Raw genomic sequence first — 5093 nt, 5'->3', positions numbered from 1 at the left:
CCTCCAATTAATACACTATTGGAACATTATTGGAACATAATACACTAGGCAACATTATTGACCATATTCTTTATGCTGTACTTTACATCCCTGGGACTATTTTGTAACTACCAATTTGTACTTCTTAATCCATTCACCTTTTTCACCCAGGCCCCCAACCCCCCATCATCTGGCAACATCAGTTTGTTCTCTGTATCTATGAGTCTATTTCTGTTTTGTTTGTCCATTTATTTTGTTCTTTAGATTCCTCATATAAGTGAGATTATATGGTATTTGTCTTTCTCAGTCTGACTTATTTCACTTAGCATAAACCCTCTAGGTCCATCCGTTTTGTCCCAAATGGTAAGATTTCATTCTTTTTTTATGGTGGAGTAATAGTCTATTGTATGTATGTATCACATCTTCTTTATCCAGTCGTCTGTTGATGGGCACTTGGGCTGCTTCCATATCTTGGCTACTGTAAATAGTGCTGCAGTGAACATAGGAGTGTATATATCTTTTTGATTAGTGTTTTGATTTCTTTGGATAAATACCCAGAGGTGGAATTGCTGGGTCATAAGGTAGTTCTATTTTTAATTTTTTGAGGAACCTCCAAACCATTTTCCATAATGGCTGCACCACTTTGCAACCCCATCAACAATGCACAAAACCCTTTTCTCCATACCCTTACCAACGCTTGTTTGTTGATTTATTGATTATAGCCATTCTGACTGGAGTGAAGTGGTATCTCGTTGCGTTTTTAATTTGCATTTCTCTAATGATTAGTGACGTTGAACATCTTTTCATATGACTATTGGCCATGTGTATGTACTCTTTGGAGAAATGTCTATTCAGGTCTTCTGCACAGTTTTTAATTAAATTGTGGTTTTTTTTTTTTAGTGTTGAGTTGTATGAGTTTTTTTATAAATTTTGGATATTAACCCCTTATCAGATGTATCTCTGGCAAATGTTTTTTCCCATTCAGTAGTATGTCTTTTCACTTTGTTGATCGTTTCTTTTGCTGTGAAAAAAACTTTAGTTTGATGTAGTCCCATTTGTTCATTTTTTTCTTTTATTTCCATTGCCTGAGGAGATATATCACTAAAAATATTACTAAGGGTAATGTTTGAGAGTTTACTTCCTATATTTTCTTCTAGGAGTTTTACGGCTTCGGGTCTTACATTTAAATCTTTAATCCACTTTGAGTTCATTCTTGTATATGGTAAAAGAAGGTGGTCCAGTTTCATTTTTTGCATGTGTCTGTCCTGTTTTCCCAACACCATTTATTGAATAGACTGTCTTTAAATCACTGTATGTTCTTTCCTCTTTTGTCATAGATTAATTGACCATATAGGCATGAGCTTATTTCTGAACTCTGTGTTCTGTTCCATTGATCTATGTGTCTGTTTTTATGCCAGTACCATGCTGTTTTGATTACTAGAGCCTTGTAGTATAATCTGATAACAGGTAGCATACCTCCAATTTTGTTCTTCTTCCTTAATGTTGCTGTGGCTAGTTGGTGTCTTTTGTGGTTCCATATACATTTTAAGATGATTTGTTCTAGTTCTGTGAAGAATGCCTGTGCTATTTTGATATAGATTGCTTTGGGTAGTGTGGACTTAATGATGTTAAGTCTCCCTATCCATGAGCACAGTGTATGCTTCCATTTATTTGTATCTCCTGCAATTTCTTTCTTCAGTGTCTTTTAAGTTTTCTGAATATAGGTCTTTTACCTCCTTGGTTAAATTTATTCCTAGATATATATTTTTTTCTTTTTGATGCAACTGTAAATGGGATTTTGTTCTTAATTTCTCTTTCTGACAGTTCATTATTGGTGTATAAAAATGCAACTGATTTCTGAATATTAGTTTTATATCCTGCTACTTTACTGAATTTATCAATTCTAATATTGTTTTTGGTGGAATCTTTGGAGTTCTCTCTATATAGTATCATGTTATCTGCAAATAATGACAGTTTCATTTCTTCCTTTCTAATTGGGATGCACTTATTTCTTTTTCTTGTCTGGTTGCTGTGGCTAGGACTTACAGTACTATGTTGAATAAAAGTAGTGAAAGTGGGCATTCCTATGTGTTCCTGATTTTAAGGAGAATGCTTTTAGCTTTTCCCTGTTGAGTATGAGATTAGCTGTGGGTTTGTTGTATATGGCCTTTATTGTGTTGAGATATATTCCCTCTATTTCCACTTTGCTGAGAGGTTTTTTTTTTTTTTTTTTTTTAAATCATAAATGGATGCTGGATTTTGTCAAATGCTTTTTCTGCATGTGTTGGTATGATCATACGATTTTTTATCTTTCATTTTGTTAATGTGGTGTATCACATTAATTGATTTGCAGATATTGAAACAATATTGCATCCTAGGAATAAATCCCACTTGATCATGATGTATGATCTTTTTAATGTATTACAGAATCCACTTTACTTGTATTTTGTATTTAGTAGCATGTTATTTGGCCTCCATGTGTTTGTGTGTTTTTCAGGTTTCTGTTTGTTGTTGTTGTTGTTTTTATAATTGATTTCTAGCTTTATACCACTATGGTCAGAGAAGATGTTTCATAGGGGTACCAGAAAAAAAGAGAGAAAGCAAGGGGTTGAGAAGCTATAGATTTCAATCTTCTTAAATTTATTAAGACTTGTTTTATAGCCTAATATGTGGTCTATCTGGAAAATGTTCCATGTGCACTTGAAAAAACTATATGTTCTGCTACTTTGGGGTGGAATCCTCTAAATATATCAATTAAATCCATCTGGTGTAGTATGTCATTTAAGGCTGCTCTTTTCTTGTTGATTTTCTGTCTGGATGATCTGTCCATTGGTGTCAATGGGGTGTTAAAGTCCCCTACTATGTACTATTGCCAGTCTCTACCTTTATGTGCTCAGTATTTGCTTTATATATTTAGGTGTTCCTATGTTGGGTACATAAATGTTTACAAGGGTTATATCCTTCTATTGGATTGATCCCTTTCTCACAGCTTTTTCCATCCCTTTACTTTCAGCCTGTGTGTGTCTTTTGATCTGAAGTGGGTCTCTTATAGATAGCATATGTATAGCATATTATCCATTCTTATAGATAGCATATGTATAGCATATTATCCATTCAGGTATTCTGTGTTTTTTGATTGGAGCATTTACTCCATTTACATTTAAAGTGATTTTTGATAGGTACATAGTTATTGCCATTTTATTATTTATCTTTATGTTCTCTTTTATTTTCCCCTTCTTCTCCTTAGAGAAGTCCCTTTAACATTGCTTATAATACTGGCTTGGTGGTGATTAACTTCTTTAGCTGCTTTTTGTTTGGGAAGCTCTTTATCTCTCCTTCAGTTTTAAATGACAGCTTTGTTGGGTAGAGTAGTCTTGGTTGTAGGTCCTTGCTTTTCATCTCTTTGAATATTTTGTGCCAATCCCTTCTGGCCTGCATAGTTTGTGTTGAGAAATCAGCTGAAAATCTTATGGGAGCTCCCTTGTAAATAACTACTTGTCTTTCTCTTGATGCTTTTAGGATTCTCTCTTTGTCTTTAACCTTTGGCTTTTTTATTTATTTATTTTTTTATTTTTATAACTGCTTGTTTAATCATTCAATTTCATGAACATCTAAATGCTAAACAGACCCCAAAATAAGGACCAATTTGTAAAACTGGGCCATTTTAATGTTCTTTACAATAGAATAAATAGTTCTCTTGACTGCAGACATGGAAGCTGTTTGGTACTCAGAAACATCACAGTAAAGGTGGTTTTCTTGATTGATGTATAATCTTCAATAATTATAAGGAGTTACTTGTATGAACTGCTGTCAAACCAGTAAGACTGCATTTATGCATCCATCATTTTCAGGATTGTTGGTAACCTGAGCATGTTTTCCCCAAATAACTTCGCCTCCTTGTGTCACAAGGCCCAGCTCGCTCACGTTCACCTCAATGACTGTACCTTTGGTAATAACACCCAAAGTTGTATAAAGTGGGGATGAGGGATTCTTTTTTACACCAAGGATTGGCAGGCAAAAGGTAGCTTTCAGTTCAGGATGTGTTACATGTGCCTTCTTGAAACGTAAGCCCATTGGCCTAATGAATCTTTCATATTTAGGTGGTTTTCGAGTAAAGCCATCTCCAACAAAGCAGACTTTAGTAACCATCCCCTTTCATGCTTTCTTCTTTCTCTTCCCTGTTCGAATAACTTTTAATACCTCTGTTTCTCCCTGGGCACGAACTTTGGGCAAAGGGACTTCCCATTTTCCCGCTTTTTCTTTGCGTTTTTGTTTAATCATATTGGAAAGCACTTTAGCTCGGGACTGTCCCTCTCTGTCCAGTAGATACGCAGGTACTGCTCCTTGTGGAGTCTTTTCATCATCCTTTTGTTTGGTGTTTCTCTTTTCATGCATCTTGATAGTCTTTTTCATCTGTATTTTCTCAGCATGGCGCTGTTTATGGTAGAGTTTAGCTTTGAGACCAATCATCTTTTTTGCCTTCTTTGAACGTTCATGAGCCTCTCGACCTTCCTTCTTTCTCTTTTTCTCATGGTAATCCAAACGGTATCCATAGCGCTTCCGGTATAACTCAATATGTTCGTTTTGTGGCATGGTTACGACCGCGCAGACGCCAGGCGCAGTCCCCTGGGCGCAAAGAAGCTCTCGACTTTCAGGTCTCAGAAACTCGAGAGCCTACTCCATGCAACTGGCGACAGGAAAGGGAAACTTTTTTTCAACCTTTGGCATTTTAATTGTAATGTGTCTTGGTGTGGGCCTCTTTGGGTTCATCTTATTTACGACTCTCTGCAGTTCCTGGGCTTGTACATCTATTTCCTTTACCACATTAGAAACGTTTTCAGTCATTATTTCTTTAAATGGGCTCTCAATCCCTTGTTTTCTCTCTTCTTTTTCTGGTACCCCTATGATGCAAATGTTGTTACACTTGATATTGTCCCAGAGGTCTCTTAAACTATCCTCATTTTATTTAATTTTTTTTTCCTTTTTGTTTTTCTGATTGGGTGTTCCTTCTATCCTGTCTTCCAAATTGCTGATTTGATACTGTGCTTCATCTCCTCTGATTGTGATTTTTTTCTATCATGTTTCCCTGAAAATAAGACCTAGCCAGACCATCA

General features: G+C 35.7%; 1 pseudogene; it reads right to left on the bottom strand.

The window, feature by feature from the left end:
- Positions 1-3624: 3624 nt before the first annotated feature.
- Positions 3625-4592, bottom strand: LOC117031954 (ribosome biogenesis protein NSA2 homolog; annotated as a pseudogene).
- Positions 4593-5093: the final 501 nt, after the last annotated feature.

The sequence above is a fragment of the Rhinolophus ferrumequinum genome, chromosome 2, assembly GCF_004115265.2.
Source record: "Rhinolophus ferrumequinum isolate MPI-CBG mRhiFer1 chromosome 2, mRhiFer1_v1.p, whole genome shotgun sequence".
In the NCBI taxonomy this organism is placed as follows: domain Eukaryota; kingdom Metazoa; phylum Chordata; class Mammalia; order Chiroptera; family Rhinolophidae; genus Rhinolophus; species Rhinolophus ferrumequinum.
Note: the sequence above shows the minus strand (reverse complement) of the source record. Positions and strands in the feature narration are given on the sequence as shown.